The sequence below is a fragment of the Columba livia genome, chromosome 5, assembly GCF_036013475.1.
Source record: "Columba livia isolate bColLiv1 breed racing homer chromosome 5, bColLiv1.pat.W.v2, whole genome shotgun sequence".
Taxonomy (NCBI): Eukaryota; Metazoa; Chordata; class Aves; order Columbiformes; family Columbidae; genus Columba; species Columba livia.
In genome coordinates, this window is record NC_088606.1 from 208,987 (window position 1) to 231,982 (window position 22,996).

The 22,996-nt window shown below is 51.7% G+C and overlaps 1 protein-coding gene and 2 long non-coding RNA genes across 9 annotated transcripts in view; all 3 read right to left on the minus strand.

Moving 5' to 3' along the window:
* Window positions 1-1,835, minus strand: part of LOC135579494 (collagen alpha-2(I) chain-like) — a 68,532-nt gene extending 66,697 nt beyond the window's left edge. The window contains exon 1 of one of the 2 annotated variants that reach the window (XR_010472642.1): window positions 1,636-1,833. The gene's annotated coding sequence lies outside the window, so the exon portion shown is untranslated. Of the gene's footprint in view, window positions 1-1,635 lie in introns of both variants that reach the window. The other variant, XM_065062989.1, reaches the window with a different exon arrangement.
* An 817-nt stretch (window positions 1,836-2,652) lies between these two features.
* On the minus strand, window positions 2,653-8,630 carry LOC135579495 (uncharacterized). 2 transcript variants are annotated; one of them, XR_010472648.1, is made up of 3 exons: window positions 8,014-8,630; window positions 6,795-6,880; window positions 2,653-6,583 (listed from the first exon to the last, which is right to left on the minus strand). It is a non-coding gene; the product is annotated as an uncharacterized LOC135579495 (long non-coding RNA). The 2 variants fall into 2 exon arrangements; XR_010472647.1 differs by having other exon boundaries at window positions 6,795-8,630.
* Window positions 8,631-11,036: 2,406 nt separating this feature from the next.
* LOC110360603 (uncharacterized) lies at window positions 11,037-22,744 on the minus strand. Of its 5 annotated transcripts, XR_010472652.1 has the most exons (5): window positions 16,687-22,744; window positions 15,015-15,234; window positions 12,416-12,511; window positions 11,588-12,230; window positions 11,037-11,332 (listed from the first exon to the last, which is right to left on the minus strand). It is a non-coding gene; the product is annotated as an uncharacterized LOC110360603 (long non-coding RNA). The 5 variants fall into 5 exon arrangements; XR_010472650.1 differs by having other exon boundaries at window positions 11,588-12,511; XR_010472653.1 differs by lacking the exons at window positions 15,015-15,234; window positions 16,687-22,744 and having other exon boundaries at window positions 11,588-11,909; window positions 12,185-12,230; window positions 12,416-14,224.
* Between the last annotated feature and the right edge of the window lie 252 nt (window positions 22,745-22,996).

The window sequence follows — 22,996 nt, forward strand, 5'->3', positions numbered from 1 at the left end:
ACCGCGCCTTAGCTCTGCTTGTAACCGTCCCCGCGACCGACGGGGGCTGCGCCGCTCCCGGAGGGGCTGCCGCACCGGGCACGGGCGCTGCGCCGGAGGGAGACGCGGCTCCGGACCGCACGCCTCCCAGCAGCTTCGCCAGCGCGGCCGTAAGGGCGGGGGGGGGGGGGGGGGGAACCGGAACCGAACGCCTCCGCGCCGCGCCGCGCCGCCCCCTCCCGCTCCCCCCGTTCCAACGGCACGGTCACCCTCGCCGCTGCCGCACTCACCTGCCGCCTCTTTCGCCGCTCCGTTCCCCTCGCGCTCCCCCGCCGTCCCGCCGGGCTCCGCGGGCACCGACAGCCGCCGCGCCCCGGACACGCGCGCGGCGGGAGGTCCCCGGCTGTCCCCTCCTTCCCCTCCGCCCTTCTGCCGCCTCCGGGAAACCTCACGAAGGGCGGCCCTGAGCCGCCCGCCTCCCGATACCCGGGCGCCGGCCGCAGCGAGCGCTCCGCAGCCGCCCCGACCCCCGTTCCCGTTCGCTCCCGGTCTCCCCCCACGGCGCGGCACCGAGACACCGCGGACCTATCAGCGCTAGCGGTTTGGGCATGCGCAGTAGGGAGACCGCAGCACCCGCCCCTTGCCGCATCCCGGTTGGCTCCCCGGGACACGTCAATCAGCCCTCTCGCCGCCTATCAGCGATCGCGGCTGGGGCATGCGCAGTAGGGAGACCGCAGCTCCCGCCCCTTGCCGCATCCCGGTTGGCTCCCCGGGACACGTCAATCAGCCCTCTCGCCGCCTATCAGCGATCGCGGCTGGGGCATGCGCAGTAGGGAGACCGCAGCTCCCGCCCCTTGCCGCATCCCGGTTGGCTCCCCGGGACACGTCAATCAGCCCTCTCGCCGCCTATCAGCGATCGCGGCTGGGGCATGCGCAGTAGGGAGACCGCAGCTCCCGCCCCTTGCCGCTTTCCGGTTGGCTCCTTGGGACACGTCAATCACCTCTCTCGCCGCCTATCAGCGCTCGCGGTTTGGGCATGCGCACTAGGGAGACCGCAGCGCCCGCCCCTTGCCGCATCCCGGTTGGCTCCCCGGGACACGTCAATCACCTCTCTCGCCGCCTATCAGCGCTCGCGGTTTGGGCATGCGCACTAGGGAGACCGCAGCACCCGCCCCTTGCCGCATCCCGGTTGGCTCCCCGGGACACGTCAATCACCTCTCTCGCCGCCTATCAGCGATCGCGGCTGGGGCATGCGCACTAGGGACGCCGCAACGCCCGCCCCTTCGGCAACATCATTGGCTGCGGGCGGCACGCCAATCAGCATCTCTCCGCCTATCAGCGCTCGCTCTTTGGGGCATGCGCAGTACCCAGCCCTCGACGCCCGCCCCCCCGGCAATCTGATTGGCAGACAGAAAGGCAACTGACGTGCCTAGGCAGCCAACCAGCGCTCCGCTCCTCCAGCCCTCCAGCCCTCCCGCGCCATCTGATTGGCCCGCTCTGCATCCTCACCCGCCGGCTCGCCGCCCTGCCGGGACCCCCCCCCCCCCACCCCGCGCCCTCCGGCCGCGCGGCTTGCCGCCGCCGCCGCGTTTAAAAGGCGACAACGAACCGCGCTCCTCTGCTTCACGCGGAAAAGGGGGGCGGCTGGTCACCTACCCATAAATTCATTGTGAACAGACAGAGCCCGAAGGAGCTCCGTCCGGCAGGTTTCTCTCCCCTGTGCTCGGGGCCGAGGAGACGCCGCCGCCTCCTGTTGCCGCCTCGCCCGTTCTTTTCGCAGCGGGGCTGCCCCGGGAGAGCCGGGGCCTCTTTGTCTCCCGGCGGTTCGTATGTCCGCCTCCGCCCCTTTCTGACCGGCACGACCCCGCCCGCAGCGGCAGCGCCCCCTCGTCCCCCGGCACGGGCACAGCGCGCCGCTCCCCAGCTGCAGTACCGGGCTGTGGCCACCAGGCGGCAGCACCGGGCGCGGTCACGCAGCGCCCCCCGGGCCCCGCAGCGCGGGCCTTTTCTTGGCCCGGGGGCAGCCGGAGCTCCCTGAACGCGCTTTCCCGGAGCCGCGCACACGGCAGACACACTGATAACAGATAAAACCCCGACATTTATAAAGTATTGTTTTTCCTCAAGATGTCTTCTGGTCTAGTAAAATATATTGCCTGTGCCTGTGCCCGTGTCTTGTCTGCAGCAACAACTCGGCTCTGGGCAGTTACGGGGCAGTCCCAGCCCTCACCCACGGTCAGGAACGGTTCTCAAACGATCCTGCGCCACGATGCCCAGAGCCAGGACACCCGCGCGGTGGGGCGGGAGCACACGGCCGGGGGCACGTCCCGGCTCGGGGCTGTTTCCGCAGCCGCTGCGAGCTGCTCCGTGAGCTGGAACCAACCTCCCGCTGCCCCGGCCCGGCCCTTTGTCCCCGGCTTTCCCAGGCAGCCCAGCGGGTCGGGTCACACAAACTGTGCTCTGCGGGCACCACCCAGCCGGGTCACCTGTGTCTGCGGCTGTGGGGACACCCCGCGGGCTCCCTGGGAAACGGACCGCACAGCACAGCACAGGCGGGTTCCTGGTGCTGTGCCCGTGGTGGTTCATCCCTGTGGCCGTGGGTGTCAGACCTTGATACGACAGACACAAAACCTGGGGAGGGACGTGACCACAGTAAAACGCTTAAAGATAACGAGCTAGCAGACTTGATTTAATCTTTATTTAAAAATACACATGGCTGCTGTCTTTTCTCCAGTTCAGCTAGGACGGGCTTCAATATCTCTATTAATTCTAATTACAATATGTGACAAAAATTAAGGGGGGAAAGCTTTATTTTTACAATGGTAAATACAGTTTAAATCGCAATTTGGGAAACAGATAAAGGGGTGTAGCAAGTGAGGCACAGACACTCTTTGAGATGCGAAGAGACATTTAATACAAACTCAGGTTTGCATTTGAAACATCACGAACCTCTGTCCCTCATGTACCAATCCCGTATCAACCCCTGTCCCTGTTTATCAATCCCTTTGTCCCTGATGTACCAATCCCGTATCAATCCCTCTGTTCCCGATGTACCAATCCCGTATCAATCCCTCTGTCCCTGATGTACCGATCCCATATCAATCCCTGTCCCTGATGTACCAATCCCGTATCAATCCCTCTGTTCCCGATGTACCGATCCCGTATCAATCCCTCTGTCCCTGATGTACCGATCCCGTATCAATCCCTCTGTTCCCGATGTACCAATCCCGTATCAATCCCCCTGTCCCTGATGTACCAATCCCGTATCAATCCCTCTGTCCCTGATGTACCAATCCCGTATCAATCCCTCTGTCCCTGATGTACCAATCCCGTATCAATCCCTCTGTTCCCGATGTACCAATCCCGTATCAATCCCTCTGTCCCTGATGTACCGATCCCATATCAATCCCTGTCCCTGATGTCCCAATCCCGTATCAATCCCTGTCCCTGATGTCCCAATCCCGTATCAATCCCTCTGTCCCTGATGTACCGATCCCGTATCAATCCCTGTCCCTGATGTACCGATCCCATATCAATCCCTGTCCCTGATGTCCCAATCCCGTATCAATCCCTGTCCCTGATGTACCGATCCCGTATCAATCCCTCTGTTCCCGATGTACCAATCCCGTATCAATCCCTGTCCCTGATGTACCGATCCCGTATCAATCCCTGTCCCTGATGTCCCAATCCCGTATCAATCCCTCTGTCCCTGACAGTTCATGTCCCACACAGTCTTTGCTGCTTGTGTTGTTCCACCAGCGCTTGTTCTCACGCTGTGACTCTTGCAGTTTCTCACAACTGATGTCACAACCCGGCCACATCTCCCCTTCTTTGTTCAACAACTGCAGCCACAGCAGCGTGTAACTGCACAGCCACTGCACCACTAAAGCTTCTGTCAACCATTCGTTGTGCACAAGAGAAGACACACGGCACACAATCAATAAGTACCACGCTCCACACACAAACATTCTAAGCAGCGGGTTAAAGGGCCGTGTTTTGCAGTTTTTGTGGCACCCATAACTGTTACAGAATCGCTACTTAATATTCCCTGCACAGTGTTTAACACTGAATAATGAGCACCCAGTCAACTAAGAATTCTATTTCTCTGTTCTCCAAGTCAGGACCTATATTAATATATTTCTGAGCTGTCGGTTTAAGACGGTGTAAGAACTCAGTGGGAGACTCCTCACGATCCTGTTTAATCTCAGAAGGTTTTGGCGTATTTACAGCTTTAGGCACAGCGTGTCTAATCCCGTATGAAATGCACTGTCCATACCAATGCAGCCTGTCCCCGATGTAAGGACATCAGGATGCCACCCTGGACCGACCGAGGGACAGTTCTGATCCCGTGTGCTCTGTGTACTCTACACCAATAGCTGCTCTTCAACAAACCTTTTACTGGTTTCAACTTCTGATTATCCTTTTTCAAAGCAAATGGATCTGACGGGGATAAATACAATGCATATGTAACATTATGTATTGTGTAATACACATTATGTAATAAGCAATATGTGATTTAAAATATACATCTTATTATATATTACATGTAGTGCGGTACTATACTACACATCTCAAAGTATACCCACCTAGACCTGTGCAGCATGTTAATATTATTTACAGTGGCCACCATTAATTACAATATTCAATCAGATTCCCCTGGTTGCTGTTCCCCAGCGAGTCAAACGATCCTTTTCCAATGTCACAAAATACAACCGGGGGGAATTTCTTCCAAATCCCTCCTGTCGATTGTACCACCACCTGTTTCACAATCACAGTAACAGACAATTGGAGAACTGTAAGTACTGGACTATAAAATCACCCAAGACACAAGTAACAACAACAACATTTCACTGAAGACACAATCCTACAATCGCTAAGGCAAAAACAGCAAAATCACTACAGGTACCTTTACCAAATTACTGTTCCCTCGTTTTTTCTTTTATTTATAGTTTTCTCATTTTCCTCTTTAATTTTTTATTTCTTTTGAAGTTCCCCGGTTTACCCAAACACGCAGACGCGAACGCGCAGACCCCACGCGCCGTGTCGCCCACGTCTCGCGCAGGCAGCGTGCCAGCCCAACCAGACAGTGAAAGCGCCTCATCTCACTGATGGGGCTTCACCCGCGTCCGAGCTGGTCCCAGGATCCGTGGTCCCTTCCGGGAACTCCCCGGTGCCGGCACAAGGTCCCAGAGACCCTGGGGACCACGGCAGGTCAGGCAGATCATCCCATCCTCGTCGCCAGAACATGATACCGGAAAGTCGGCAAACAGACTCGCTATCACTGTTTTGAAAGTGTTAAACAGCAGGCACTTCTATTACAGCGCGCTGGGCACTCGGGGATCGCTCCTCTAATCCAGCGTGCGTTCTGCTTTCCTCTGGTTTTACATATCGTGGAACTCCTCAAACAGTGAACATGTCAACCAACGTCACAGACGTCTCGTGCTCTTTCACCAGCGTGCAGCAGCAACGAGAAATCCGGAATGAGCGCGTACAGAAACACGTACGTATTTACCCCATTCAGAACAACGCGTTACCCCAGCTGGCCGTACTTCACTGGCAGCAATCCCTCCTGCATTCACACCCTCTGTGCACGGCACGGGTGCCGACTGCTGGCAATCAGGGCAGGACATAAGAACGCTCCTGGCCTGATCCACTGTCATTTGAAATTGTCGTTTTAACGCCTTTGCACTCTGGTGAAAGGATTCATGTGATCATTTAGCTTGCTGCAAGGCTTCAGGCACAGTGAGCAGCACAGCTTGTGCATCGGCCCTCCTATTGCCTTCCGCAAGAGGTCCTGGAAGGGCCGTGCGAGAGCGGGTGTGCATTGCATAAAAACCATGATGTCTGTGATTTATTAGAAACCATAGCATTCTCAATTCAGCCATCGAAAGAGGATTGTCCTCTTCCTTAAGAAAAGAAGCTTCCAGGTGGTTAAGTACGCCAGCTGCATAATACGAGCCAGTTCCAACATTCCAAGGTTTGTCACAGAACACCTCACAGCGATCCCAACAGCTGTCAGCTCCAGAACTTGTTGGACCCTTGGTCTCTTTCTCTACCTTGTGTTTGCAGCACTGGGTATCTGAGTTCAGCCACGTCATTACAACTTCACGTGAGCAACCAGAGCCATCAGTAATTACAGTCTTGTCGCTTACTAGTCGTTGCTGACAGCAGCGTTTGCTGCACAACGGTAAATTACCAGTTTCAGCCCACACTTTATGTTGAGGGTAATAAACTGATATGTTCCCCACGTATGTTGCCAATGCAATCTGGAAATTCACATCCTCAGTTAATTACCATTGCGAATTCTCCTTTGTTGTAGGAATAAATACACCTTCAGGTCTATCCCATACATAGCATATAAACACTCTCTGCCTTTACTTATCGGTTTTGCATACATTTCTTTTATTATCCAAACTGTTTTCATTGGTGTGTGAGCTAGAAAAACCCATATGGCCACAGTCACCTTTCTCCCTCCTTGAGCTCTCCTGACCTGCGGTTCCACCACCGGTGTCTTCTTCCCTGATCCCTCCTGACCGGCAGGTGCGATCCAACCCTCTGTATCCATCACTCTGCCTCCTTCCTCGCTTTTCCTTTGCACGCTGCTCCCCTAAGAGAAACACACAGAGGACTGAGCTACAGCAGCAGGGACAGATTATGATAGACAAAAGATGTGTTACTGGCAGCAACTTTGGTGGGAACACAAAATACATCGCTTATGTAATGTCTAACCTAGCTAATCAGCAAATGCTTGAGCGAGCTTCATAGCGAGTATAAACGCAAACCTGAGTTTGTAATTAATGTCTCTCACGGCACCTTACCGTGAGTCCATGCCCGACTCGCTACACTCTTCCTCGCAGGCTCACCGTCTTCCTCTGCTTCCTTTTTCCTTCGCACGCTGCTCCACCTGAAGAGAAACACACGAAGGACTGAGCTACACCAGCCCACGGGCACTACAGTCAGACAGGGGACAAGTCTGGGGGCTGACACCCCCCCACACCCCACAGCGCGCCCACCTTGCCTTGGCCCCAGCCCCTCGCACACGCCTTAGAGATGTCACAGCTCAGTACAAACGCCCACAGTCCTCACCTGCTCTTTGGTACTTGCTGGACCCCAATGTCACGGGTTAGAGATGTCACAGCTCAGTACAAATGCCCACGGCCCTCACCTGTTCTTTGGTCCTTGCTGGACCCCAGTGTCACAGGTTAGAGATGTCACAGCTCAGTACAAACGCCCACAGTCCTCACCTGCTCTTTGGTACTTGCTGGACCCCAATGTCACGGGTTAGAGATGTCACAGCTCAGTACAAATGCCCACGGTCCTCACCTGCTCTTTGGTACTTGCTGGACCCCAATGTCACGGGTCAGAGATGTCACAGCTCAGTACAAATGCCCACGGTCCTCACCTGCTCTTTGGTACTTGCTGGACCCCAATGTCACGGGTCAGAGATGTCACAGCTCAGTACAAATGCCCACAGTCCTCACCTGCTCTTTGGTACTTGCTGGACCCCAATGTCACGGGTCAGGGATGTCACAGCTCAGTACAAATGCCCACGGCCCTCACCTGCTCTTTGGTCCTTGCGGAGGTCACGTCGCTGTGCCCCACGGCACTGGCCTGCACGGCCCTGCCCGGCAGCGGGAGCCTCTGGAGCTGCCGGCCGGTTCTCCAGCTTTAGGGTCACCCGCAGCAGCCCGCTCTCCCCAGCTCTGCACACCCAGCCAGTTGTGCCGCCCAGGCAAAGTCAGCTTCACCCTCTGCCCTACACCTCACCTGCAATCAGCCAACTCTTCAGCTGACAACCGCCCAAAACCACCCACAAACCCTCCAAATCTCAGCCTTTCGCTTTCAGCTGCTGCCTCTGGTGCATCTCACAGACAAGCTCCAAAATCCCCTTTCCTGCAATAACACTCCAGCACTGATCGCCTGCGGGAACAACCGCCACAATACCATGCAAACACCAACCAGTTCTGGCACGGAAATATCGCTTTCTCCTCAAGATTCCACCTACACCAACTGCTGACAAACACACGCTGTCCTCACCAAAGCCAAACGCTGCGACAACCAGCGACAACTCAAATTTGCGTGTGCAGTGCAAAACCGCAGGTGTGAGCTGACGCAGAGCTGGGCTTGACAGCTGCAGAGTGTGCACCCTGTGGCTCAACGTGGCCAGTCACTGCCATTCCGCCTTCCCCCTGGAGAAGCGCATGAGCACAGGCTGCTTCAAGGCACCATGCGAACGGTTTGGATCTCCGGGTCTCTGAGGGCGAGAGTAATAAATGTGATCTGTGTGTGGCGCAGGAGCTTCCCGTCCACTTGCTCCTCCATTCAGTCAGGTGCTGCAAGAGAGGGAGAGAAAGAAAACGTTAGGACCAGATTAACAACCTCGTCAGCCCTGTCCCCAAACCTGCAAGCATCCTAGGAGGCCTGATCTAAGTTTGGCTCTTCTCCCTCTCTTTGCTGGAATCCTTCACTGCACAAATTTCTGTCATGAACACTCTCTGAAGCAATCTGACGTGTTCATAGTTCCCAGCCCAGCGTCCATTCCTCAAGGTACCTCAGCATTTCCCTTTGAAACCACACCTGAGTGCCATCCCGTCCCCAGCATCGCCCACTGCAGCCTCCCCGACGCCATCTCCTCCCTGAGCTCCCTCAGCCTTTCCCGCCCAAGCTCCTTCCGCGCCGTCCCGCCCTCAGGCTCCTCCGCCGCTCCCCCCGTTCCCGGCCCCTCCCCACGGCAGGGCCCCCCCACCCCTGGCGCCCCCACGGCGGCCCCGGCCCCGCCCGCGCCGCTCCCGACCCGGCGCTGCCCCCTCCCGCTCGCTTTCCTCCCTCTGCCCTGCGGCACCACGGGCTCCCCGCTCCGCCCCACGGCCCCGCCCGAGCCCCGCGCAGCGCTCAGCCCGGGGCTCCCTTCCCTCACAGCCGCCCGCGTGTTTCCCCCTCGCCCCTTGCCCGGCCCGGCCCGGGGCCGCGCTCTTGCGGCTGGCTGCCCCTCGCCTTCCTCCTGCCGAACCCAGCCCGTCCCTCCCCCTGCAGCCTCCCCCCTCAGCCGGGACCGGGGCGGCCCCGTCCAGTCTCCCCGCTGTCCGCCCGCCCCTCGCTCACCGCCGGCCGCGCTGCTCCCGCCGCCGCACCGGCGGCACGCGCTCCTCGGCCCGCGCGCTTCTGCAGCGTGGCCCCGCCCATCCCGCGCAGGAGCCAATCCCGTCCGCGTCCGCCACCGGGTCCCGCCCCCCCTCCCGGCCCGGAGCCGCCGGCGGCGCAGAGCGGCGCTGTCCGCCCGCAGCGCGGCCCCGGCCCCGGCGGGTCAGCGGCAGCGGGGCCGGGAGCGCTCGGGCTGCGCCTGCCCGGGATGGCCCGGGACCGAGGGCTCCGCCGCTGCAGCCCGTTTCGTGCCGTTTGCACCCCCGGCGTACACGGCCGCAGCCTTCCTGCTGCTGCAGCTCTTTCTTCCTTCTAACTGCACAGCAGGTCACACTCACAAACGTTCCGTGCTCGTTGGCATAAGAATAACTGCAGAAGAATCTACAAACATTACAAAGATATACCACCGACCACAGCTTTCTGAGCTTTCAAGTTAAAGTTCCTGTAAATATCCATCTTTAAATAAAACAGATGATACCAGTAGAGCTGCTACCTCTGTCATCTTTGTTCAGAAAGAAGTGACAACGCTAGAAAACACATTGACAGCCGGTGCTTTGAACAGTGAAGGTGGGATCTACAAAAGTCTGATTAAACTAAACAGCCTGAGGTCTTTATCAAGTTGCAGATCTGCCAGGAATGCTGAAATGCAATATTCCACTATGGAACAGCCACTTAATATCAAATATAATCTCAGGGTTCCAAACCAGTACATTAAAAAGCTATCACTAAGTATTAAAAAGCAATAAGATCTTGCGGTGGTCTTCTGAGTTAAATAATAATTTTTCAATAAACCAAAACCCAAACAGTTTCTGCAGTCTGTTGCTCATCCTTCTGTTCTGTTAGCACTGCAGCAATCAGTTTTTATACAACGTGTCGACAGAGGCGTTTAAAAAACCCCAAACAAAACTTATTGAAGCCCACGGCCCCCCCCGCCCTCCCTGCCCCCCCTCACGCTGACCCCACGATCAGCACCTGGAGTGGGAGAGGAGCACAACTCTGCAGACAGAACCAGAAATGCCACTGCGGGGAGAAGGAAACACCAAGGGAGTTACAGCTTCCTTAACATCCCAAATCTGATGTCTTCCAAAACAAAGCGCATCATCCTCATAATTTAAAAAGCAAAGCTGCTTTGTACGTGTCTGATCCTCACACAGCTGAGCGGTTCTCAAGTCCGCTGAGTTCCGCTGTGCAGCAGTTGATTTTGAATTCGACAATGCTTCAGATACTACAGTAATATCAATGCACTTTTTACTAAGGAGAAGAAAACAACAAATGTGTTTTAATGTTGTTCTTGCCAGTTCAGCATTTCTGCAGCAATTCCACTTGTCTCTTGCAGTATCAAAGTTCTGCCGGCATCAGCCTTCAGAATCATCCTCAGAAACTGTATCATCGGCAGCCTTGACAAATATCTCCGAAATTAGAGCACTTTAAGATCAGTGGAAGAAACAAAAATAATTTTATAATGTTAAATAGCACACTGTAATACTTGTCCAAACCTTGTGTAATTTATTTTGAAATGCATCTCATGTCTGAAAAATATAGCATTTTCAAATCAAAACTCAATAATACAAAGTGCAGAGTCCTCCTGCTGTTCTTCCTCAACATAAAAGGAAGAAAACTTAATTACGCCAGGGATTCAACTTCTATGTAGTGTTTACAGCAGCTAATTCCAACAGTAGTCAGAGGAGAGTATATTCAGTCCATGACAGCAGCACCCAACACACGGGAAAGAAACAGCTCACAAAGTTAACAATTCGGATGCTAAAATATCTAGAAAGGTTCAGCAGTCTAAATAACAGAAAGACTCTTAAATTCTTATATATATGTTGCTTAATGCAGTAAAGTCAGGCCTACTTGGAAGCAGCTCCTCTCTTTATCCTCATTCTTTCAACGTATGCAAAAGGAACATAAAGCCCACATATGCATAGGATTTTATTGTTGCAAGGTGAATTAAAATACAAATACACACTTGTCAACTAAATAAAGTCAATACAGACATCTCCAATAGGTTTGCAAAGCGTTAGCTTGTCTGTAACAGGAGTTTAATCTGTCCTCTTAAGCAAACCCTGCGGTCAAGAAAGTATTTCCACTCGAGTAACGTTCCGTCTCTGAACACAGAAAGCAGCAAGGTCTGTCTCCTCACTTCTTCAGTTCTTCAGAGAGAAATGTAAATAAAACAGCATCTTCAATAAATCTAAACCTCAGTATTTCTCACCTGCAAGTTAGATAAAGCCTGAATCAAATATAGATTAAATTACTGAAATAATCATCTGCTCCTTGAACTTAACCTTACACACACACAACATTCGTTATTGTACCCCAAATACATCCTGTGCACTGAAAATTCATATACAAACTTTGAATGCTGACATTCACATGCACATTAGAGGAAAAAGAAGGTAGATCAACTACCCTTCTACTGCCTGTTCATCACACTCAGAAATAAGACTTAGAGTCAGGATACACGTACCAGAAATCAGCACTTATTTTTGAATTCGAGCACACTGAGGAAACCATCAGGTGACGAGCAGGCTGGTCCTTTGCCAGAACTGCGTTCCTGAAGTGATCAGTCCGACCAAGTGATAAACCAAGAAGTGTGTGTGGATACAAGAAAAAACCAAAGGGGGCAGAAAAGGGAAAAAACACACAAACAAAGGGGAGAAGAGGAAGCGGCAAGAGAAGCAGGATAATTACAGTGCAGTTAAACTCGACTTCGAATGTTTCTTCTCTACTAGGAGTCATGTAAAAGGCTACAAGCTGAAGGTCACCACCAACTGCGAAACTTCACACCGCTAGAACGAAAATAACCAAACCGTTACTAGTCAGGAATCTTGTTATTACTTGGAGAAAACACTTCTGTGGTCCAACTCTAATAATGTTGGGCAATTAATCATGGAGAATTACAAAGAACTCCCTCTTGCAATAATGCTACTGATAATGGAAAAAGCACTGCTGAGCAAAATCATATTTTCAGTGATTAAGTTCAGTATTATGAACCTTGGCATGGAGGATTGTACTAATTTGAGCTGATCCAATGGGAGGGGAGGGGACGGGGGGAAGCACCTACTTTCAATATCTTCCATATGTGCCTGAAGAGTTCTTGCAAAGTTAAACTAGAAACAAGGCAGAGAGAAAGTGGTTTGAAAGTTGCAGTTATCTGCAGAAATTTGCAACAAGTTAGCAATGTTTCCTTCGTTCCATCCTACATCCCGAAGCTTAACCCCAGATGCTGATTATCCTTACCCATTTGCCCTTTTTACAAAAATCAGTGCAAAATTTAATATACATCCCCACTTACTAGAGTCCAAACTGCTACTGCAGAGTTACTTCAGCTTCCACTACATGTCATATGTTTCCAGCAGCAGTTGGTAGCATCATCTCCGTGTTCTACAGTCTGTAAAACACATCAGTTTTGAAAGCAGAATATTTAAGCAAGTGTGGGTTTCATGAAAACTGTTCCTAGAAATTGTAATGCAGAAAACCATAATCTGTACAGACTGAATGGGTTGAATCCTTTGAATTGACTTCACTATTAATACGTCAAAACAGAGTCCTCTGAATTAGGATAATGAGAAATGCATTGATACAGTTAAGATTTTAGCTATAAATAAAAAGTTAAAAAGCAGGACTACCATTAGGCAATGATGGCAGGTTAATGTTACATATATGTGGTATCAAAATCCCTGGGAATACAAGTTCCTCAGGCAACTTCAAAAGTCTCAGGCAAGTGTTTGTCAGTGACAATCTACACCCTGTTTCAGTGCTAGTGCACCTGTTGAGACACAGCATGTAAAATGGTACAAGATAACTCCACAGTTTCCATAGCTGACCTGTATACTCAGTATCAAACACACACCAGTGCTCTCACTGCTTCAAAATGCACTGTCACACAACTGTGTAGCGCTGCCTCTGACAAAAAAACAGTAAGAATATCTCATTTTTGCAATACACTCAAGCTGATAACCTCTGCTGGAGGCTGGCTACTTTTAGACTACAGGCCGGCTTGCCGCCTTCGCCATGGGGCTCGGGAGCGGCTGCACGGGGCGAGCGGGCCGCGGGAGGAGGCTCAGGGAGAGCTCCGGCGAGCTGGGGACGCACCCGGCAGCTGCCCCCGGCCGGCTGTCGCCTCCTGCTCCTCCGCCGGCCCCGGGGGCTGCCCTGAGCCGCCTGCCGCCAGACCACCGGGAGCCGGCCGTAGCGAGCGCTCCGCAGCCTCCCGCCCTTAGCCCCTTGGTCCGCCCGCCCCCTCATTCCCTTAATGCCCGGTACCACCGAGACACACGCAGCTCAGAGAGACGCGGCTGCAGACAGCGGGGGGCGGCGCGCCCTCATCTGGCTGCTTTCCGCTCCACCGCGCCGCCCCATTGGCTGCTCCTTCCCCCACCCCGCCCCCGGACCCTCCTGCGAGCGGACCTGAGTGAAGCCCGCGGCTCGCGGGAGGGGGCGTGGCCACTCAACCTGCCCTGCTTGGCGGTGGGCGGAGCCGGAGGCGGGTTTGCAGTTCTGCGGGAAGTCGTCGCGGCCGTTTGTAACTACGGGCTCAAAAGGCTCTTTTTTAAATCGCCAGCTTGGTATACCGAAGAGACACCAATCTGGGCACATTTTGTCTCAAAATACAGCTCTAGCGCAAAGCCGGGGCGGGGTTTGTCGGGGCTTCTAATCCCCCGGTCTTCTGGAGGTTTGTCCCGTGTGGGGCATTTTCCCCAGCGCACTGGGAAATGGGGATTTTCCGCCTCAAAACAGTGCCCACAGGTTAGAAACCCCCAAACTGGGGAGGAATTGCTTAATAAAAGGGCTCCGTTCCACTGCCTTGAGGCAAAAGCGCTGAAAAAAACCCACTCCCCCTTTTTTCTTTGGACTTTTCCCCTTTTAAACGAAAATCAAAATATTTTGTGTTTTTAGCATCAGCAGTGGAGTTGCAGAGGAAACCGCTCTGAAACAATCCCTAAACCCACACGGATTTAACTGAAATCCTTCGAGGCAGGGGAGGGCAGCAATCTGTGTTACCAGCCTGCCTAGTTCCCTTCCCGACCAGCCTTTTTCCCTCTTTTTATCCCAATTTGTTGGGATAAAATTTGATCATTTCATTTCTTCCATTTCATAACTTCCCTCTCTCTGAAAAGATGCTTTTTCTCCCCAAAACAAAGCTGAGCAGGATGCTTCTCCCCCACCTAAATCCCTCAATGTTCACCGCCCCCCCGAAAAAAAAAAAAAAAAAAAGAGAGGGGAGCCTGAGGGTTTATTTAATTGCCTTTCGTAACATAAAAAGGGCTTTTTAGCAACAGCGATGATGCCACTCCCGGGGGCCAGAGCCGGCTCCCCCCGGGCTGCAGTACCGGCTGCGGCCACGGGGCGGCAGCAGCAACGACCCCGGGCGGCGCTGGCGCTGCGGGTCCCGTTCGGGCGCGCGGCGGCGGCCCCTTCCCCAGCGGCAGCGCCGCACGGAGCCCGCGGCGCCCGGGCCGGGCCGGGCGGGCGGCAGCGAGCTGCACCGAAACGAGGACACTTGCAGCCCACGAATTCCCAGGGAAAACAGCTGCCGTGGGGCTGGGCTGCAGAGCAGCGAGTGGCTGGGGAGACAATGAGCAGCCTGGGGGGGTGCAGGCGCCCCGGGGGTCCGCAGGCAGAGGGGCTATGCGGCGGGCAGCGCGGAATGGGGGGGCTGGAGGGGAGAGAGGAGGGAGTGGGCACACGAGAGCGGATGGCAAAGGCTGGGGGGGCGTCTCACGGGGAAAAAAAAACCCACGCAGAACACGTTTGGAGAGAAACCGTTTGGGGAGGGGCAAAGAGCCGAGGAAGGCTGTGCAAGTAGAAAGGTGCACGGGGGGGATGGGACGTGTGCGGGGGTGACCTGCACCGGGGGGTCCACCCGGGACCACCCGCAGCAGAGGGCTCACCTGGGACAACCCGCAACGGAGAATCCGCTCTGAAGAACCGACCCACGACAGAGAACCCACACCGGATCATCCCCGGCAATGCCCCTGCAACTGCTGGCGTTTCACTCCGTATTTGCTCCAACTGGGAGGGGAGGGGTGGGCAGTATGGTTTTCTTGTCCATCATAATAATTTTTTTTTCTTTTCCAAAAATATCTAATTTTGAGGAGTTTTGGCACTTTTCTACAAGACAAAAATTGGTGATTATTGCTTTTGGTTTAGTGTTTGGTTTAGTGCTACACATCATCTCACCCCATCTCACACACACCTACACCCCATTTCACGCACACACATCTCACACACACAGCTGGCCAGATGTGTCTCTGGCTGCCAGCTCATCCAGGTGCCTCCCCAGACCCACGTGCCCTGCAGTGCTTTGCTCTCAGTTACTCTTTGCAGAATGCTGGCAAGGCACAGTCTCGCCCTTCACTTTAGAAATATGGTCTCACCTTTGAGCTATTATTACATATAAACTTCCTTACACCTAAACTGGAGGTCTTCTGGCAGTATTCTGATTCATGTCCACATTAGAAAAATCAGATTACTCCATGGCAAAAACCGTTGTTGCTGTTATTACTATTACTGCTATCATTCATTCTGGAAAGGAAACCGGGAAACTCAGTTCATGCAAATAGTCCCAGTGACGTCAGTTAGGAAATGACAGAAAATCACAGCAGCTGTCCCCAGCTGTCAGCTATTTCTTTATCAATAGTAATCTTCCTGTGGTACCTTAAGGACTTTTCTAGCTGCCTGAAGAGTGTGGATTACAGTAGTTGATACTTTTGTCATATCTTTCCCTTTGCAAATTCCTCAAGTCACCATGCACTTTGCCTCTGGGAAGCAGAAGCAAACAAACATGTGGCGGAAATCAATAGCTACTAAACCCAACGTGATAAAAGAAGGCTATCCAGCTCTTCTCCTGCTACTTTATTAAACAATAAAATGTTTGTCTGTTTGCCTGCAGCAGCCCCACTAGGCAGAGCTGGAGCCCAGCGGCGCCCGGCTGGGCAGGGGTGCTCCCCTCCATCTGCACCAGGCACAGCCTGGGACCCACAGACATTCAGAGCACTCCTCTAAAAAAGGAGGAGCTCTCACAGGGTAACGTCACAATAAAGCCAGTGAGACAGGTAGGTTCTGCATGGCTGAAATAAGTGAATGAGAAACATAATCTACCTTATTTTCTCCTTTGACAGCTTATCACCGAAAATAACTGACCCAGGGAAAGAGACTGACAAACAGTCTGGCGAGACACCATGTTATTTTGCCAAATACCACCCGTGACTCTAGGTCCAGCGGAATCCTGTCTGCAGAACCCCTTCCTTTTAGGTTCTTGTACCGCACAGTAAAGCAGGGAGGAGGCCGCACTCCTCGAGCGGCGCGGCGGAGCCGGGCTGGCACCCCGCCTGCCCCTGTGCTGAACAGAGCTCAGTCCGAGCTCAGCAGAGCTCAGTCCGAGCTCAGCAGAGCCTGCCTGCTGGGCCCAGCGGGGTGCGAGGGCGGCGCGGGCTGGCCCGTGCGCAGGACACGGCCCAGATGCGCCCTCTGCGAGACGAAGGGGCTGTCTGCACCGTTCCCAAAAAACCAGATCAAATGACCTTGGTCTCGGCCTGGGCTAAAAGCGGTTATCAGGTTTACCTCGTCTGAATCACGTGGGAGATTCTGGACTCAGGACCACGGGTGCCATGACGCTGTTGACGTGTGTGGGAGAGTGCAGGGACGCTGGTGGCGCAGGGCCTGCGCGCACGCCCCGCCGGCCCTCGTGAGCAGGGTCAGTCTCAGTCGGCTTGGAGCCGTGCTGCTAATAATAACAAAATAAAGTAGAAATAAAAGTCTAGTCCCTGTATAGTCAGTAATGTACATCTAAATGTAGATCTCCTTTTATATTTTCAATATTGCAATAATTGACAGATGCAACATCCTGTAGATGGATCCCACTCTTGAGTTTAATTCAGATTTTTAAATAATGCTGCCTAATAGAAACACTACTAAAGACTTTAATTTTGAAGTAAAAAAATTAATCTTTTACTAAACCATACGAAGCTCCCGAAGTTAAAAAACACATTTAAAGTTTTGTTCATTGCCATGTTTAATCCTAAATTTCAAAGACATTTGTGTCATGACTCATACCTACTTGCAACGTCTAGTATTATTCCCAGAACGACTAATTAGGTGTAAAAGATTAAATTACCTCTCAGGAGACAGTTTGTTATTAAACAAGCAGCCACATGCAAATTACTGACTCAACATGCCATATTTAAGGGCTTCTTGAGGGACTGTAACTGTTTATGTTTTCATACAATTACTTCAGCTAAGCCATTTGCTTTTTAGGGACAGGTGGAAGTTGGAAGTGTTTAAACTTTCTCTTTTGCCCAATGCACTGTAGGAAGAAACTTTCTGTGAAAGCAACGCGAGTTGGTTGTGTCTGGACTTTCAGCATAAAAAGCCCCATCAAACATTTTTACCCTGTTTGCAGTCAGTGTTTTGCTGTGCAGACGCTTTATAAAAGTCTGTGGATGAGATGCGGCTGGGGAAGCCACGCTCGGGATGCACCACGCGTGCACTGGTGTGGAAAGTCCTGGGGCGCGGGGCTTTTCTACACAAACCACATGCCAAAAGATACATCTCATAAAGCTTCTAAGGGGAAAACAAAACCCATGCTACATGTCTGAGGGTAACTAACCATACATTGAAATCGTGATTGTCTCACAACACAAGGATTAGATGCAGCAAACATTTTTGAGGGCTACATGCAAGAAATCTTGAAGTCACAGCAAACAGGAACTAAGTCCAGAAAATCCAGCTTGGACCAGCAGACAAGTACACGGAGGAGAGAGACACCATGTCACCAGAGACTTTTTTTAGAAACTCGTCTCCCAATTTTAGCCTTCTGTACAATCACTTTAAAATTCAATTTCCCATGAAAAGATAGCTCATGAGATAAAAACAGACAGGACCCAATTCCTTGTAGCAGTGTGGGGCTGTATAGTAACAGCTCTTTCAAAATTAACAGATCCATAATTTGGTGCGTTATTCACTTATCTTTATCTGTAGTTTATTGTGTTACAAATTATCATATTGTTCTGTTTTAGGTCATTACACAAATATTTGATTGTACTTTCATTGTTTCGAACTCGTTGTTTGCATGGTAATGTCAGTTTTCCTGCTGTGAAAGGTTTTATATGGCAATTCATTAGAAATTGATGGTGGGTATCTGCGTGGCGATGCTGGCAGAGGCTGTTGGAGGACACGGGTCAGATCCTCGGCTGGGGACGCGGCGCGGGCAGAGCCAGTGCAGCCCAAGCCATCCCTTGGGGAGGGTCTGGGCCCTGAAACGCTGCGAACGGGGGCACACGGTGCCAGCAGTGACACCTGTGAGAGCTCAGGCTGTGTCTGTGCTGGACACAGGGCGCCCTGGGCCTCCCCGAGCCCACAGGCTGCGTCAGCGCTGTCACGGGGACGGCTCCCGACCTGCGGCAGTTTTTCTGTTGAGGTCAGTTCGAGTGCCAAATGGAGGTGTGTGAAAGGGCAATATTGCATGTGATACACCTACAAAGCCATCACCAACAGTGCCGAATTATCAGAAATGTCTCTACTGAGCTATCCGCATGGCAGCTGTTTCTCCTCTGCCCACGCTAGTAAGGCAGCGTGTAAAATTCAGTGCCACTTATATGGAATTCACGCTGATTATCTGTAAGTGAAAAAATTTCACTCCAACAGAGAAAAGAAACTCATGTAAGAAAGATCAATGCACATCTCTTTTCTTTGCTCAGTTTTTAGTTATCCTGCTAATACCTCCTTATTTCATTTCCTCTTTTAGTCTGGAGCTGTGACAATGAATGCTGAGGAGATAATATCTGTCCTAAAGGCTGGTGTTAATTTTGGATAATTAATTTGGGTTGCTAACTTCCCTTAAAGCAAGTGTTACCACTGCCTGGTTTAAGAAACATGACTGGAATGTGTTTTCTGAAAACCCCTGTGTCCTTGCAGTGTGCCTTTGGACAAATTAACTGCTAGAATATTTAAGCTCCGAAAAGCAATTTGTGATTGTATCAATGCAGAAGCACCCCTTTCACTGTTTTGCATGACAGTAATTATTATTAAAAATAGGTAGTTTTGATCCTCTCCTCTAATTAGCTTTTAATGGCTTCCTAGCTGGTAGCTATTAGTATTTCAAACATGTTTATTCTCCCAATATGACCCACCTTTTGGGGACATCTAGGTACTTAGTTAACGAACACTGACAGCTCTGCGCAGTCAAACATCCCACCGCGGCGCCACGGCTGGCTCAGCGCAGCGCGGGAAGGCGAGCGGGCCGCGCTGCGGCAGCGTGCGCTGCGGCGGGGACAGCGCGACGCCCGCGCCCCGCTCCGCTGCAGGGGCGCGAGGAGCTGGTGCCTCGGGACAGGGCCACCGAGGGCGCTGTCCGGCCTGCCCCCGCCCCCGCCCGCCTGCCGGGCGCTGAGCGCACAGGAGCACCGCGCTGGGGCTGCCGCCCCGCAGGGCCCTGGGTCAGACCCACACCACATCCGCTTCCTGACGGAGACTAAGGCTGTGGGCCTGTCACAGCTCCCCTGGCTCCCGGCAACCACCACCCCAAGTCACCTGCAGGGTGCTGGTTTCTCAGGAGCTTCACTGTGGTTTGGCCTCAGCCATGGAAAGCAACTCACTTGACCGTCTACTGTCATGCTAGTGAACACTGCGCAAAGTCATTAGATAAAACGCGCCTGACCCAGTTAAGGAAACGTGTAGATTCATTTCTGAGCTCGCTCGTGCGGGCGGGTTGTGTCCCCACCGCCGGGGACGGGGTTCCGGAGGCACCTGCCACCCCCAGACTCGTCCCCGCGCCCGCCGCGCCGGGCAGCGCAGGCACAGCGCGTCCTGCCAGCAGCTCCGGTGGCCAACACCACGGCATGTGAAAAGGGCGGATTCCTGAAACGGATTTGGGCATTCACCTGGGTCTGGCCGGGTGTTGATTCAGCCAAGCAAAATTACAGCCAGCCGTGTTCCTGCAGAAGATACATTAACTCATCATTCATTTCATCAAAAGGCAAGTTTACCCCTCAAAAATAGGAAGCCACAAAACTTTTGTAAAAGTAACTGAATAAACCAAGCTGAGTATTTTCTCCTTAGAAAAATAGCCACAGAAATCAAATTACAGAAAACCCTGTCATGGAATCTCTAGGGTTAAATTTTCCAAATTGTCACAGCCGCTATGCTCACACGCATGTCTATTCTGCTCCAATGAGCATCGTCCTATTTTCTGCTCGTTGTTACACTGCAGAGTTTTAGCTTGTGATGCCTTCAGGTACGTATTGACAAAGTAACAGGTCTGGTAAGTGTGGGGTTTTCATGTACTTTCTAGGCTATCAAGTATTTATGTCCTATTAAGAAAAATAGATCAGGACTCTTCCTCACACCCCCTTCTATCTCTGTCTCTAATTTTTATATGCTGTAGATAATTTAAAATTAGAAAGTTAAAGGAAGAGATAGATATTGAGATAGATACTGAAACAGAGAGAGGAAGAGAGAGAGAAACAGAAAGGAACATGAGGAGATTTCCTGATCTTAATGATATGCAAAAAGCAAAATATTCATTATATATATTTACATGCATATAAAATGAACACTACATGTATATATTACATATTTATGTAATATTGTATAATATATAATATATATTATATATAATGTATATTTTCCCTTACATATATAAGAAATATATCCTCCGTGTACAATGTATGTGTGTGTATTTTTTTGATTAAGAGTCATCTATAGAAATCTTGTACATTCAAAGGTATTTTTGCTGTAAAGGAAAGAAAAACGCAATCCTTCTGCATAATCTAACTAGCAATAGCCTAGTAAAGCAGCCTCTATTCCCAGCCTTGCTTCTCTGCATGCCTGGAAAACACATTTTACATAACATTTAAAATACAGGACATTTACAACAAATTGCATTAATCTCAAACTGCTTAAAATGCAATTTCAGTGGCACTACTTAACATTTGCAGCACTGCAAGTGACAGAATTTCATGTGCTATTAATTCCGTAGCCTTCTCTATGCCACACGTTTGCAGTATTGATATATGGAAACCACTGAGAAGACTGTTAAATGTAATGGTGGAAAGGGAATTCAGTGGGCCTGGCAAACAACTCTAAAGATTCCAAATTGTTCAATGAATTAGGAAAATACACATGTAAGAAGAGTATAAAAAATAGTATAATCTTTTCCTTATTTATTGGCTTAGAATATTTTAAATTTTTGGATGAAAATCACTAAAATGTACTGCAATTTACTGTACGATGACACCAACAGCCTTCTGCCTGAATACAGAGATAAAGCTCTATAGATACAACCTCCCCTGGTTGCATTTTCAACTAACGCTGATGGTTTTCCACATCCATCCCCAGTATTCAGGATGACTGACTTACAGTCAGAAGCAAAGGAACTTCAAATGAAAAATTAAAAGTAATAAAAGTGATGAAATAGCAAAAAGTCTGACTGTCCTCAACCGCATAGAATAAAACAAGTGCTACCAGTGGGAAAATGCAAAAAGTACCACAAAAGCTTGCACATTTATTTCAGAGGTCCCTTTTGTTCCCAGAAGGTTATTGATAAGACCCGCACCTGCCCAGAGGCAGCGGAACGTGCAGCAGGGAGAGCTGAGGATAACCAAGGAAATGTTCCCTGAACGGTTTTCGGCTGTTGCCAAAGCTGCGAGGTTTGGTTCCTGTGTGTTCACAGCTTTTTTCTCTCTGGCTGGTTGGTTTTTCCAGACTGCCTTACTGTTCTGTATTTTAGCCTAAGAGCCCATTTCTGATCTCAGAGGTATTTGCTTCCCTATAAAGGAACAAAAAATGTCTCTTATTTTGGTGTGCAAGCAAATCCGTATTTTGGTATCTTCTTTACTTTTTTTTCCTCCCCAGCTGTTTGGTTGCAGGTGACTGTTAGATAGGCTGTAGTTGTGTTCTTCCACACATCTGGGGGATTTTGAACTAGTCTGATCTGTTACCTACTGTTCAGCCCTGCAGACCACAGGCTTGCAGTTATGAAACAGCATGTTTTTAAGAGTAAAATCATAGAATCACGAAATAATTTAGTTTGGAGAAGACCATTAAGATCATCAAGTCCAACCTTTAACCCAACACTGTCAAGTCCACCACTAGCCCATGTCCCTACGAGCCATTGCCTACAGGCCTTTTCAACCCCCAGGGATGGGGACTCCACTGCCCTGGGCAGCCTGTTCCAACACTTGACAACCTTTTTGGGTGAAGAAATTTCTCCAAATATCCAGTCTACGCCTCCCCTGGCAGAACTTGAGGCTCTTTCCTCTTGTTCTGTCACTTTTTACTTAAGAAAAGTGAATGTATGACTAGGTCCATTAAAACAGTTATACTGGCTCATTCATGCACAAGTGGCAGTTTGCAGTCTGTCGCTTTCAGCTGATCAGAAGGACTTGCAGAATGTGTGGATGTGAGCTAGAATTCAAGAAGCACCTCTAAGTGTCGAAGGTGCTGTTCCTCAGAGCTGTGTGAAATGGAACAAGAAATTTCACCCCCGCTGATTTTGCCAAGTGCCTTTGTTTTTCCACTGAAATCACTGCGGAATGTCTGAGGGAGTTACTGATCACGGTCGAGGTAACAGCCAGCGCCGCCCCCCTGGCTCTGTCCAGACAGCGCTGAGCAGCGGCCCCTTCCCCGGGGCGCCCCTCCCCGCCGGCGCGGCGGCAGCGCCCCCGCGTCCCCTCCCCGGCAGCGTGGGTGACACGTCCCCGCGTCCCCTCCCCGCCAGCGCGGCTGCAGGGGCTCCGCGTCCCCTCCCCGCCGGCGCGGCGGCAGCGTCCCCGCGTCCCCTCCCCGCCAGCGCGGGTGACACGTCCCCGCGTCCCCTCCCCGGCAGCGCGGCTGCAGGGGCTCCGCGTCCCCTCCCCGCCAGCGCGGGTGACAC